The sequence below is a fragment of the Hypanus sabinus genome, chromosome 1 (genome assembly GCF_030144855.1).
Source record: "Hypanus sabinus isolate sHypSab1 chromosome 1, sHypSab1.hap1, whole genome shotgun sequence".
Lineage (NCBI taxonomy): Eukaryota > Metazoa > Chordata > Chondrichthyes > Myliobatiformes > Dasyatidae > Hypanus > Hypanus sabinus.
This window is the reverse complement of record NC_082706.1, coordinates 23,694,728-23,710,439: the sequence shown is the minus strand read 5'-3', so window position 1 is coordinate 23,710,439 and position 15,712 is coordinate 23,694,728.

The window sequence follows — 15,712 nt, the reverse complement described above, 5'->3', positions numbered from 1 at the left end:
CCATGTTAAAAACCAGAGCAAGAGAGGGTTTATAAAGGGAAGTTTTATTACCACAGAGCAAAGACCTCATTAGACCGCATCTGCAGCTCTGTGTAAAACCCTAGCCACTCCAATTTAGAAAGCTGTTGACCTTGGACAGACTCCCACTCAAATTTCCTAGAATGTTCTCAAACTTCCAAGGAGAGATTTTACCAATTCTGTGGAATATAGAAAGATTAAGTGAGGATTTACTTCAAGTTTTTTAGGATTGTGAATGCAATTGATAGGGTCAAGAGAGAAAGGGATAATTTTCACTTATGGGTGAGTTCAGGACAATAAGTTATAGCCTCCAGATCAAAGTCTGCTTGTTAATGCAAAGGACGTGAGACATGAAATACCATCCCATTTAAAGCAGCAGAACGGACGCAAGGAATTTTTGTAAATCCGAGACTGCTACCATAAGACCATAAAACAGAGGAGTAGAATTAGGCCATTTGGCCCATTGAGTCTGCTCCTCCATTCCATCATGGCTGATATATTATCCCTCTCAAAACCACTCTCTAAAGTGGGGTGTCCTTCTGTTCTGAAACTGTGCCCTCTGGCTACAATGTGATAAGGCAATGGAATAAAATAATGATGGAACAAAGGAAGAGAATGGTGTTGAGGCACAGATCACTGATGATCCCACGAATGATGGAGCAGTTCCAAAAACTGAAGAGCTACTTTCCTCTTCCTTTTGACAACATTGGGGAGTTGGAATTCTTCCAGACATACTTCTCCCCTTTGTCTCCAGTCACCAGAAAATTATTCTGCTCAGTCAGGTGCCCATTAAAAGCTCACCCCTTTTCCCAGATCATCACCATGATCTCACTCTCTTACGTTCTCTGCTCACATCACAGCAGGCACAAAACATAACAAGCAGGGAATTAAATGGCAACTCGCCAGCAGACCCAACAGAACAGCGGAGAATATTTTTAAACAGTGAGAGATTGTGTAGTGTTGACGCTTAGACAGACCTGGACATCATTGTACACACGTCAGTAAAAGTAAGCCGGGCAAATGGGAAGGCAAATGGTATGTTGGTCTTCATTTCTCAAGAACTTGAGCATTGGTGTTGGCTCGTTATTGTCGTATATACTGAGTGAAAGCTTTGCATTTGCAGAGATTGTGCCACACATGAGTACATAAAGGTAGGAGGAATTAAAACAGAATGCAGAATACAGTGTTACAGGTACAGAAAAAGGGCAGTGCAGGGAGAGGAAGAACGTGCAAGGGCCACGGTCAGATAGACTGTGTATATGGGAGTGTAGACTTGAGTGCTTGGAGGGAAGTGGGTTTGTATTATAGACCACATTGTGTTCATAACTCTCTGTAATTGCTAAAGAACAGCTTTATTTGTCACGCGTACATCGAAACATGCAGTGAAATGCATAACTTGCATCAAATCAAACCAGCGAGGATTGTGCTGGGCAGCCTGCAAGTGTGGCCACATGTCTGGCACCAGTACAACAGCCCACAACTCATTGACTCCAACTCTAACCATACTTAGAGGAAACCAATGCAGTCACACAGGGAGAACAGACAAACTCCATTCAGATATGGTGGAAGATTAACCCTGATCAATTTTACAGATGGCACTGTAAAGTGTGGTACTAACAATTATGCCTATGGTCTTGGGCAGAATAGTTTCAGTACTGTGCAATGATGCATCCAAATTGGATGCTTTCTACAGTGCACCTGTAAAGACTGGGAAAGGTCATTGGGAGTGTACTGAATTTCATTAGCCTTCAGAGGAAGTACAGCCATTGGTGTGCTGTTTTCGTGTACAAGTGTAAAAATAAGTGACTCTTCTTTGGTTGTCCATCAGAATCCGATGACGATGTCCAATTTTGAGATCTTTGATGACCATACAGTCCCATCCTGGACCCACAAGTTCTATTGCAGGTGGGCCATGTATATGTGGTAATGATGGCAACCACGGCTGCATTTCTCCTGGCTCTCTTCTGCTGTCTTCTGGTTGTTCTTTCCATCTCCAGAATATGAACCCCGTCCCTACACAGCTGTCGCCAAGTATTATGGTCAGTAGCAACATCCTCCAGGTCCTCAGGTCTGATCTTGCACTTCCTTAAAGCATTCTTCATCTGATCCTTACAGTGCTGCTTTGGCCCTCTGGCTGAGTGTCGACCATGATATAGCTGGCCGTATAACACTCTGCGGGGTAGCTGACATGGGGGCATCCTTATCACGTGCCCCAGCCACTGCAGCAGACGCTGGGTGATCATGGCCTCAATACTTCTGCAGTTGGTCTTTACAAGTATTTCAGTGTGAGGCACCCCCTCACGCCGGGTAATTCCCAGGATGCGTTGAAGGCAGCTTATATGGAAGTGCTCCAAGGACTTGATGTGTCGGCTGTAGGTTACCCAAGCTTCACAGCTATAAAGGAGGGTGGTGACACAGACTGCTTGGTATACAGCAACCTTTGTGGAGGGACGAAGGCTCCTGGTCTGAAAGACTCTATGCCAAAGTCTCCTAAAGGCAGCTGATGCCTGTTTAATGAGGCTCTGGATATTGTTGTCAATGTCGCTATCGTCAGAGATATCTGGGGATATCTCGAATATTTGGGGAGTATTCTCTCTGAGGATAGCAGCATTGACAACAACATCCAGATAAGTGATTACATTGATATAGGACATCAAAGAGACAAAAATTGAGATGATTTTTACATTTTGTCTCTCTAGACAAATATGTCTCCTCCTGCCTTCCTAGGGATCAATATTCTTGCTATGGGGGAGTATGAGGAAAGTTCAACAGACTGGTTCCTAGCATAGTGACCCAATTATGAGACTAATCAGACTGGCCTCGGGACCAGAATCAGAACTAGAAACATATCACTGACTTGCATTATGTTTAATTTGTTGCTTTGTGACAGCACTGCTGTGTCAATACTGCTGTGACCTTTGTGGCTTACCAGAGAGCATTGAGCTTCTAGGGTTCTTGAGCACCTGATTTTACTCATCGTTATCTTATCTAGAGCCATTAAGCCTGAGTTCTTTCGGCTTAATCTTGTCAAGCTCTTGGTGATCAGTACGTGTTTCCCACATTCTATGATTACTTGAAGAGGCCTCTTGTATTGTGCCTTAGTGAAATCATTGTGTTGGAGAAAATGACTTGTCTAATGGTGTCGCTTAGTTGTGCCTGTTGGATGATGTCTAACCTCTTGTTTCTGTCTCTTCATTGGGGAATCTGCCGCCCTCTGCTCCTGGGGTTGAGTCATTAACAGTGTTGCTCGTGACCGAGACTGTCGTCTGCTGTACCCAGGTTGAGTCGCTGCCTTGAGAGCTTTAGGCCTGCCTTACATTTCTCAGATCTGCCCCGGGAGCTCCAGATCTGTTCTGGATTTTCCAGCCCTGCTCCGAGTGCATCAGTTGTGTTGTTTAGTTCTGCCTCAGGAGCATCAGAGTTGTTGCAAGTTTTTAACAGTCCCTTCTCAAGTTCTCCAGGGCTCCCTGAGCCATCAGGTGCCAGCCTTGGGGTGAGAGAGAGGTGCTGTCAGAGCAAAGTGTTTTTAGGGTTCTTGAACACCTGTATTTACTAATCATTATCTTAACTAGAGCCATTAATGTGACAACGTTTCCCTGGTTCATGTCTTCCTGAGCACTAAAGATGCAAAAGTTCAAGTTCAAATTTATTATCAATGCATGTAAATGTCATCATATATAACCCTAATATTCCTTTCTTGCAGGCATTCACAGTAGAACAAAGAAATAAAATAGAATTACTAAAAAAAACTACGCACAGAGACTAACAAATAACCTATATGCGAAAGAAGACACAATGTGCAAATACAAAATAATAAATAAACAAAATAAATGATACTGAGAACATGAGTTGTATAGTACTTGAAAGAGAGTCCTTTGAGAGCCATTAAGTTCTCCTCAGTTAGGAGACCAACGCACTGAGTTGAGCTTCTGGTTTGATATACATTGGCCCTTCTACAGATGAATTGGGGAAGTCTACAACTTACCATTCTCTTCTTCTCTTTTCCCCTTCAATAGTGCCACCAACCCAGACCAGCAATGCTGAACTGGGACTGTTTGGAGATGAACAAGGTTGGGTTAGGGAAGGACTTGGTCCTAGAGGAGTGGAAGTAAGTTTTTGGGAAGAAAGTAACTACCTCCCAAATGAAGGCCCCAAACATTAACCACTCCAGAAAAATGTGTCAGCAACCTGCCTCACTGTGTAAGGCTTCTTCTAGTCATTCCTTAGGAAAAGCTGGCAATTTGTTGGGATATCCAGTAACTGTTGACTATCTTTCAAAGAAACAAGCTATTGACGTGACTTGAAGTTGGCTGGATTCTGGAATCTCGCACCAGTTGATGATGAAAAAGAAAATTTTGCTGTTAACAAATTGTGGAAGGAGATTTTAAAGTTTCGTTAGGCGACTGACTTCTGAAAACTGTTTATACAAACAAGCATCAATAAATCAGTAAATCTGAGCAGTTAACTGAGTGATTCGTTTATTGAGTATTGGCAAGGTAGCCTCTTCCTAACAGTGGCAAGGTGGATCAGCTTGGAAAATAAATTAAGGACAAGACTGGCCAAACTGGCAAGCTGTTTCTAATTTATTTATGGGACTGTGAACAGGGGTGCTATTGATGCAAAATTAAAGGGGTGATTTAGACAGAATGAAGGAGATGCTTCTGCAAGAAGAGTTTTGAGACGGTTGACTTCAGTGGTTAAGGCAAAAATGTATGTAAGGTTGGGTTGGCCAGCCGGACGTGAACACAGGCTGCAGGGATAGGAGGCAAAAATGAGGCAATTTGGTTTTGGACAATTCTCCCAAGTGGAGGGTGAATCTGACCCATATGCACTCAGTAGCTCCTTTATTGGATTCCTCCTCTACATGATATAAGTGGCAACTGAGTGGAGGCTCATGGACTGCCACTATAGTTTGACATGTTGTGTTTTCAGAGATGCTTTTCTGTATAGCACTGTCGTAATGCATGCTTATTTGAGTTACAGTCATCTTGAATCGGTCTGGCCATTCTCCTCTGACCTCTCTCTTTGTCAACACACACAAAAATGCTCAATGGATCCCCTTCCCTTCCCTTTCTTCAATGGTCTTCTGTCCACTCCTGTCAGATTTCCCCTTCTCCAGCCCTTTATCTTTTTCACCAATCAATTTCCCAGCCGTTTACTTCATCCCTCCCCCGTCCTGATTTCACCAATCACCTGCCACCTTGAATTCCTTCCTCCACCCCTCCCACCTTCTTAGACTCACTCCTTCCCCCCTCCTTTCCATTCCCAATGAAGGGCTGAAATGTCGACTGTTTACTCTTTTCCATAGACGCTGCCTGGCTTGCTGAGTTCCTCCAGCACTTCGTGTGTGTTGGTTTGGATTTCCAGTGTCTGCGGACTTTCTCCTGTTAATTAATTGCTGTAAAATGCCCCGAGTGCGTAGATGGGTGGTGTAGTTGAGGGTAATCTTGGGGAGAATAAAATGGGATCATTATGACTGGATGGTTGATGGCTGGTAGAGAGTGAGTGGCTGAAGGGCCTGTTTACCTGCTGTATGACTGCATGAGAAGTTATTTGAATAAAAAAGTAATTGCGCTCAGCTCTCTTTGCCCCTTAGAATACACTTAGATGCTAACAATACAGCAAGACTGCCTTAATTTCCAGCATCTGTGTGGATTGTCTCTTGCTTATAACACTTAGATTCTTGTTTATTCATTTACAAATAATATTTATTAATTTTCAGAATGACAGCATCGCCGTTGAGGTCAGTCCCTGATGGCCTTGAGAAGGTGGTGGTGAACTGCCTGGGAGAGATTTACACCCGGTGACGAAGGAGGAGCAGTGGTGTACTCCCGAGTCTGGAGTGCTGTGCACCTTGGAGAGCCTGGTAGGGGTGATGTCTCCATGTGCCTTTTGCCCTCATCCTTCCAAATGGCAGAAGTCCTGAGCTTGGGCAATGTTGTTGGAGAAACCTGGGACAAGTGTCACTGGAGGCTGGATGCACCACTCCTTCTCTTACGCCAAAGTGGGTTCATGGATTTGGTAAGTGAGACAGAGCACTCTGATTAGCAATAAACACATTAACCATTTATTTACTGACAAACAGTGAAACATTCAGCCAAACATCTAAGCCACACTAAGTTACAAAAACTATGACATTAAGCATTCGGTAACACTTCAAACTCAACAGGAATTTCATTAAGCCTCCCCAAGTTACCTAACTACAAAACTAAATATTCAGCAAGCACTTAGCAAAGTATAAGCCTGCAGCATACTTTCGCAATGATTCTTCAGCACTGGTCTCAACCCCAGTGTGAAAAAAACCCCCTGGAGACAAAGGAAAGCTATCCAGTCTCCTCCAGGTGCTAATCTTATCCCCCTGAGGCAACTGGAACCGGACACCCATGTCGTGGCACACAAGGCAACCAATGAGAGAGCTGCTACTTCCTGTAAATGGGCCAATCGACGAATGGCACAGCAGAAGTGACTTGACATTGACAAGCAAATTAACCCTTCACATTATAGCTGGGTGATATCTTTTGATAGGGAGAAGTGAGCTAGATTCAGCCTGGCATTGGAAGGAAAACATGAAGGGATACAAGATACACCATAAATACAGCTATATGTGATTTAAACAGTCTACAACACCCAGATAGAGAGGTTTTCAGCATTTTTCCTGATATAAATCCACTGTTTTAGCAATTTGGGCAAACTTTTGCACTTTGCAGGAAGGTTTAATAATGAGGACAGGATGTAACTCTATCCACCCAACATTCAATGACTTGCATCTGGGATCTATAATTTACGATCAGCTCTGACGGGTTAATGACCTATGCAAAGGAAACTGGGGATGTTTCGAGCACGTCAATCTTTTTAGTAGGCTAGTTGCTTCTAGATGAGGTTTGCCTGTGGAACTGAGGTGGGTGGTGGGTAGAGGAGGAGACAGAGGGAAAGAGAAAAGACTGAGATTGAAAGCATGTATTTGAACCACAAAAGACCAATAGAGTGAGGTCAATGAAATATGACAGAATGAGAAAAACAGGACTTTTAAAAGGGGAACTGATGTTAAAGGGAACAGAGTGAGTAAAAAAATGGGTGAAAGAGAAGAAAGCAGAAAAGGGGAACAAAGGAACAAAACAGACAGGAAGGTAGGTATAATCAAGGATAATTAATTTTGCTTTATCTGGAAATCATTTCTAAGTGCACTATTTGGTCAGATTCACTCTACAGATTGCAAAGCCCTGTTGTCGATGATGATGTTGAAGTTTGCAGGAGTGGCTTGGGGGAGGGCGGAAGATTTACAGTTGACCAGGGGTGCCAGCGGGAACTCGCTTTTCCACACGGAATTTATCCACTTGATGGTGATACTGAGCCTGCTCTGCTGCTGGCCAGCCCACTTTCTTCAGACGAATCATCACCCAGATTTTCTGAGAGGCTGAAGAACCAAGAGAGGATCTGCAAAGGAATAAACTGTGCTGTGGTTCTGCTGTCCTTCATTTCAAGGAGAAAATTGTAGGAGACGGGAAAGATATCAATATGGATTTCAACTCAGAACATTACAGCACAGTACAGGCCCTTTGACCCATAATGTTGTGCCCACCTTTTAACCTGCTGTCAGATTGATATAACCCATCCCTCTTACATAGCCTCCATTTTTCTATCATCCTTGTGTCTATCAAAAGGTTCTTTACTGCCCATATTGTACCTGCCTCTACCATCACCCCTAGCAGGGCATTCTACCCACTCACCAAACTCTGGGTGAAGAACCAGCCTATAATCTCCTCCAATCACCCCAAAGTTATGCCCTCTGATATTAGCCATTTCTGCCCTGGAAAAGGTCTCTGGCTATCCACTTAATCTATGCCTCTTCTCATCTTGTACATAAGATGGTTGGAGAAGGTTCTTGGGAAAGCTGAAAGGTCTGAAGCTACCTACACAAGATGGTGTACACCCCAGTGTTCTGACAAAGGTGGCTGAAGAGATTGTGGAGGTATTGTAATGATCTTTCAAGGATCAATTGATTCTTGCATGGTTCAGGGGGAATGGAACTATGCAAGTGTCACTCCAATCTTAAGGAAGAAAGGCAGTTATAAGCCAGTTAGTCTGACCTCAGTGGTTGGGAAGATGTTGCAGTCAATTGTTAAGGAAGTGGTTTCAGAGTATTTGGAGGCACATGAGAGCATAGGCCATGGTCAGCCTGGTTTTCTCAAAGGAAAATCTTCACTGACAAATCTGTTGGGATTCTTTGAAGAAATAACAAGCTGGATAGCAAGGGAGAATTGGTTGGTGTTACATACTTGGATTTTCAGAAGGTCTTTGACAAGGTACCACACATGAGGCTGCTTAATAAGTGAACAGCCTGTGGTATTATAGGAAAGATTCTAGCATGGATAAAGGATTGGCTAATTGGCAGGAGGCAAAGAGTGGGAATAAAGGGAGCTTTTTCCAGTTGGCTGCTGGTGACTATTGGTGTTCCATAGGGTTCTGTGTTGAGACCACTTCTTCTTTACCTTATATGTCAAAGGCTTGGATGATAGAATTGGTGGCTTTGTGGCCAAGTTTGTGGATAATATGGAGATAGGTGGAAGGGCAGGTAGTTTTGAGGAAGTAGAAGGGCTCCAGAAGGATTTAGACAAATTAGGAGAATGGGCAAAGAAGTGACAGATGGAATACATTGTCAGGAACTGAATGGTCATGCACTTTGGTAGAAGAAATAAAAGTGTAGACAATTTTATAAGTGGAGAGAAATTTAACAATCTGAGGTGCAAAGGGACTTGTTGGTCCTTGTGCAGGATTCTCTAAAGGTTAATTTGCAGGTTGAGTCAGTTATGAGGAAGGCAAATGCAATGTCAGCCTTCATTTTGAGAGGACAAGAATATAAAAACAAGGATGCAATGAGGCTTTATAAAGCACTGGTGAGGCCCCATTTGGAGTATTGTGAGCAGTTTTGGGACCCTCATCTGAGAAAGGATGTGCTGTTGTTGGAAGTGATTCATCAGAGGTGGTTCATGAAAGTGATTCCAGGATTGAAAGGCTTGTCATGTGAAGAGCGTTTGATAGCTTTGGGTCTCTACTCAGAAGGATGAGGGGTGACCTCATTGAAACCTATTGAATGCTGAAAGGATTAGATAGAGTGGATGTGAAAAGGATGTTTCCTATGATGGAGGAGACTAAGTCTAGGGGGCTTAGCTTTAGAATAGAGGAGCATCATTTTAGAATGTAGATGATGAGAAACCTCTTTAACCAGAGAGCAGGGGATCTGGAATTTGTTTCCATAAGTGGCTGTGGAGGCCAAGTCATTGGACATATTTAAGGCAGAGGTTGATAGATTCTTGATTAGTCAGGGCATGAAGGGATACAGGGAGAAGGCAGGAGACTGGGGCTGAGGGGGAAAATAGATCAGCCATGATGAAAATGAGGAGCAGACTTGATGGGCCAAATGGCCTAGCTCTTCTCTCGTATCTTACGGTCTTCTGGTGGAATGATTTCAGCCATTTGCACTCCTCTAGTACTTTTCACAACTTCAGTATTTTCTAAGGAATCTTACAGCCCATAACGTGCTTCTAATACGAGTCACTCATACCACAGCGTCAGGCAGCACATACACAGCAAGCTCCCACAGAGTGAACAGATCATTTGATCTGTGTTTTGTTTTAGTGATATTTAGTGAGAGATAAATATTGGGCTAGACTTTGTCAACTCCCCCGCACTTCTGTAAGATGACACAAAGGAATTGTTTACCTCTAAATGTCAGAATAGTTTGACATTAACCCCAAATGTCAGACCGCTGGCAGTGCAGTTTCTCCTCTGCATGACTCTGTCTGAGCCTCTCAGAATCTGAGTTTGAATCTCCAGATTGTGCCTTTTGGGGATAAGATGGCAACACAATGGCTAGTGTGACAGTTTACAGCATCGGCAATCAGGGGTCAATTCCCACTGATGTCTCTAAGGAGTCTCTGCATTCTTTTGCACAACACTTGCAGGCTGCCCTCAGTACATCCTTGTACTGTGTTAGTCATTGACACAGTTTACTGTATTTTTCAATGTAAAGGTAGCAGATAAAGGTCATCCTTAATCTTTTGCCTCAAGGTTTTCTAAACTGGTAACCTAGGATTACTTTCATGGTGGTTTTTCATTTTAGATATTTCATTCCCCTGGCAGAAAGATCCTCAACCAAACCGCTTAGAGCTTGATCGGAGAGGATGGAAAGGTTCTGACCTCGGCTTGGGGAACTGTGCAACCAACCCGTAGGAGGGCAGAGAGGCAGTTGGGGAAAAGTTGGGTCAGGAAAAGAGGCCATTTGTTCACTGTAACTGAGCAGGCTGAAGGAATGCTCTCCAGCCAAGCCTCAGCTTCCAGCAATGGGTTGACAGCTGGAACAGATCTACCAGCACACACCAAAGATTCTTTATGTGTGACGGGGGTTCCTTCCTCTCCTTCCCTTTTAGTCAGTAGTCTGCAGACTACCGGTCCCTGTCTGAACACCTTCCTCCCTTCCTCCATCTAATCTACATTAAATGTATTTTCACTGTTTTGTTTTAACCCTTTACTGAGGGAAATAAGTCCTCCCTTTTCACTCTGTCAGTAAATTCATACACTTCATAATTTTTCACACTTCATCTAACTCTCCTCTCTTGCAAAGAAAACAAACACAGTTTCTCTAAGAGCAAACACGAGGAAATCTGCAGATGCTGGAAATTCAAACAACAACACACACAAAATGCTGGTGGAACACAGCACGCCAGGCAGCATCTATAAGGAGAAGCACTGTCAACGTTTTGGGCCGAGACAGAGTCCTGAGGAAGGGTCTCGGCCTGAAACGTCAACAGCGCTTCTCCCTATAGATGCTGCCTGGCCTGCTGTGTTCCACCAGCATTTTGTGTGTGTTGTTATTACAGTTTCTCTAACCTTTCCTGGTAGCCACAACTTTTGAACCTCCCTCTGTCCCCACTCTAGTGCATCCCTTCTTCAAAGTGGTGACTGAACCATATTTAATACATAAGCCAAGCAGTGTTACACATATTCTGGTATAAGCTCCCTGCCCTTATTTTCTGTGCTTTGGCTAATTTGTCATGTCTTTTTATGTGCTTTCTTGACCCGTCTGCTTACCTTTAAATATCTAAGATCCACAAGACTGTAAAACATAGGAGCAGAAGTAGGCCATTCGGCCCAATCAAGTCTGCTCCACCATTCCATCACGACTGATTTATTTTCCCTCTCAACCTATTCTCCTGCCTTCTCACTATAACCTTTAACACCCTTGCTAATCAAGAACCTATCAATCTCCACTTTAAGTATACCCGATTGTCTGGCCTCCACAACTGCCTGTGGCAATGACTTGCTCAGACTCACTGCCCATTTGCGAAAGGAATTCCCCCTCATTTCTTTTCTAAAGTGACACCCTTCTATTCTGAGGCTGTAATCCCTCTGATCCCTTTCCTCCTCCACATCTTGACATTCCCTTGTCTTCTTGCACCTCTCCCAATGCATAGCCAACTCTTCCCTGGGTGGTTCCATTTGCCATTTTACTGCCTAACAATTGCACTATCACTTCTCACAGTTTAAAATTTTACTCCCCAGGTATCAGGGAAAACAACCAAGGTTTGCATCATTTTACAAACTTTACCAAATCTAAATCATCCATTCATAAGTGGGGGCAAGAAAGCAAGAGCTGAGTGGTGATCTCTGTACAAGCTTTCTGGGAACAATTTTCTGGATATAACATGTTTCACTCCCTTAATCTCAAGGCATATGGCACTCAATTGCTGTGTAGTGCTGAATGATACTCAAGGTAATTGCATGTTTAATGGTTTCCCCAGGGGACATCCCTGGTTTATATCAGTTAGGTCGTAAAACTGCGCAGCCAAGCCTACCTTTCCTCAGTTCATTCGAAAGAGGTACTTGCCTGTAACAATCCACATTTGTTTGACTTGGAAGGGACTGCACGATGGAGATTCTGAGCAATAATGCTGGCTATCGGTGCTAAAAGAAGTTAGAAAGGAGGAGAGGGAAAGAAAAGAGCTGTTTCTCCGGCCAACTTTTCCTGTTCCTACTTTGCTGTATGTTTCATTGTCTGAAAACAGATGATTTATTCCCTTCTCATATGCACTAGGAAGCCAAGCAATAGATGGATAGAATGAAGCAAGGCAAGGTGTGACAGTGATGCTGCTGCCAGAGCTGCTGGCTTGCAGCCCAGTGACCCAGGTTCAATCCTGACCTCCGGTGCTGTCTGTGTGGAGTTTGCAGGTACTCCCAGTAAACGTGAGCTGTTCATAGAACATAGAACAGAAAAGCACAGGAACAGGCTCTTAGGGTCACAGTATTGTGCTGAACTAATTAAACTAGGAGATAAAAGGCTTACAAGTTCATATTTTCCGTTCTCTGCATATTCATATGTGTATCTAATGCCTCTATTGATTGTACCTCCACCACCTCATTCCGGGAACCCACTACTTTCTGTGTCAAAAAAAAGACTTGCCCCTTGCACAGCTCCTGTTCACTTAGTCCTTCTTGTCTTAAATTCAAACCCTCTATTCTCACCCAGATGCTTTGCTTCCCTCCCACATTACAAAGATGTGCTGGTTGGCGGGCTGGCCACTCCAAATTCCCAGTGTGACGGTTAGCAGAAGTTTAGATAGGCACATGGATGAGAAGCATATGGAGGACTATGATCCAGGTGTTGGTAGCTGGGACTAAACAGAAAACCAGGTCAGCATAAACTAGATGAGCTGAAAGGCCTGCTTCTGTGATGCAGTGGTACATGAATCTATGACTCTATATGTAGGCAAGGTGTAGGTAAATTCCCATGTAGGAGAGGGCGAAATCTGAGGGATGTGTTGGCCATGGCAGATTTAAGATGTTGAAACTCTAGTGGGTCAAGGACAGATCAATTGTGGTTGTTCCTGCCTTGTGCTTGGAGCTATACGCTACCATGTTGTGGAAATGTTTTACATCCTCCACTTTGCGACATGGAATTGCTTTGCTTTCTGTGTTTCAGGTAATCTGCTGGTCTGGAGATCATTCCAAATAAGGAGTTATTTGCGAAATGTTGTTTGATATAACATGCAGGTTTGTGAATGTTGGCGTTGGTGCCTGCCTGGAGTGATTTGAGCTGGTTACTGAGGAGAACAAAGACCTGTAAATTATCAATTGTCACTTGCTGGGAAGAGGGCAATAAATGGATGCTGGTCTGGAACGGAGCCAATAAAAAGGTGTTAAAGGTCAATCAGATGACCTACGGCCAATGACACTGGAATGCAAAATTTGAATTGGTAAGGAATGAGTATAAAAGTGGACACTTCGAGTGTGCTATCAGTGATAACTCTCTCAAGAGACCCACCAGCATAAGGAAGAAGTTCTACGCCAGGGGCTGGATGAAGAAAGGATCAATCAACTGCTATTTCGGTGTTATAAATTGGAAAAGTGGTCTGAGTGAGTAATGGTACACAGGGGACAGTAGAATACATGTTCTAAGCTGTTGGCCCAGGGTCAACAGAGTTACGTTGTTGTTTGTATAGAGACAATAAAGTGTGAGCTTCAATTAATTATGAGTTGCGAAGTGAATTTCCTAACCTAATTCCGTTGACTAACAGTCAACAGATGGGAATGCTGGGGGGAAAATAAAACATAATTGGTGTAGAGTTAGTGTAATGTTTACTTAATGGTCAGTTCTGGCTTGGTGGGCTGAATGGCATACTTATGTGCCCACAATTCTACCTACATAGAGTAATAGAGTCATACAACATGGGAACAAGGCCTTCGCTGGATTGCTCCCAACCAACCAAGACTGAGCTAGCCCCAATCTGAGCTAGCCCCAGTTACCCATATTTAGCCGATAAACTTTTACTATCCCTGTACTGGTCCTGGTTCATTTATATGATGTTGTTGCTCCTGTTTGTCAGCAATATGTATGGAACTATTCTTTTAACCAGTGATATGATCTCATTTCCACACACTATAAGATCTGGAGAGGGTGAAAGGAAGTAGCTCCATTTCAGTCACTGGCAAGACCAGTGCTCTGGCTTGATTGCAGGTTTTGATTAAATTAGCAAGATTTTTACTTTTTGACCAGAATAAGCAGCATGAAGCCATTAAGCTCAACAGAAAATCATCCTGCTCCATAAGCTGTTTCCTTCAACCAGTTAAATGTTCGCTGGACTGTAGTGTATCTTCATAGAGCCCGCCTGTTTCCTGCGGCAAAGTTCAGGTAGGCTCAGTAAACCTCCAGATAGCATAAATATTTGAGCAGAGTGGGCCCGAAATGTTGACTGTTTACTCTTTTCCATAAATGCTGCTTGACCTACTGAGTTCCTCCAGCATTTTGTGTATGTTCTCCATTCCTGTTTGCCATTCTGCACTCCATCCCTGATAAGCATAGCTCTATTGTTGTCTGGACGCAGCATCTCTTCTGCCCCCTTGCCCACTCTTACCAAAGGACACTTCATCTCTCCGCCACCAAACTAAATTCTTCTGAGTTAGTAGAATGAGGGTTGATTGTACGAAAACATCTGAGAGCCTAAGTAGATATACTGGAGTAGATGTTGAGATGTTTCCATCAGTGGGAGAGTCTTGTGTAAGAAGACATTGTCACAAGACCAAGGGGCAGTTATTTAAAAGGAGGTCCCTAGTAACTTCCTGCAGAAGACAGTGAATCTTGGGAAGATTGTAAAGTTAAGATTTTTGGGATATTTAAAAAAAGAAATAGATACATTTTTGAAATATCAGGGAATTTAGGCTAGAACATAGAGGACAACAGCACAGGATCAGGCTTTTTGTCTCATGATATGTCTGCCAACATACTCAACGTTTTAGGAACATTTTCTTCCCTCTGGCATCAGATTTCTGGACGGACCCTGAACTCATGGACACCACCTCACATTGTTGCTCTCTTTTTGCCCTATTTATTTATTTTTTATATTCTTATTAAAAATTATAAACCACAAAGCAACAAGTTTCACAAGATATAACATTGATAATAAACATGAGGCTGATTCTGATGCCAGATTAAGTTAAACCCATCTGCCTGCACATGATTCATAAATCTCCATTCCCTGCCTGTTCAAGTGCCTGTCTAATGCTCTTAAGAGACACTCTCATGTCTGCTTTCACCACCATCCCTAGCAGCATGTTCCAGGCACCCGTCTCTTTGGGTTAAAAAAAATTACCGCACATGCCTCCTTTAAACTTCTCCCTCTCACCTTAAAGTGACACCCTCTATAATCTGACATTTCTGCCCTTAGAGGAATATTCTGACTATTTCTCAATACATGTCTCTCATCATTTTATAAACTCCTGTCTGGTCTCCCCTCAAGCCTCTGACACTCCCAAAAGCCCCTCCCCGCACGAAAAATTTAACAAAAATAGATATCTACCCTCCCTGCATAAAAAGAACAAACAAAATCAGAACAGGCGCATCAATCCCAAAATCTCTCCTTCCACACACAAAAAAAAACCCAAACAAAATGGAGCAGGCACATCAACCTCCAAATCTCCCTCCCCACACAAATAAAATGAGGAAGACTGGGCAAACAACACAGAACATTAAAAAAAAACTATAAGACTGAGAAAAAGTCTACAGTCCAAGTCCACACACAGAAAACTTGGGTAACATTCTCCAGGAACTAGAGAAGGCTGGAAGCTAGAAGTTGGTTTTTGTACAAAGATGGTGTTGGCAGTACTGTCAGCCACAGGCTCTTTGGAGATATGTGTAGTTCTA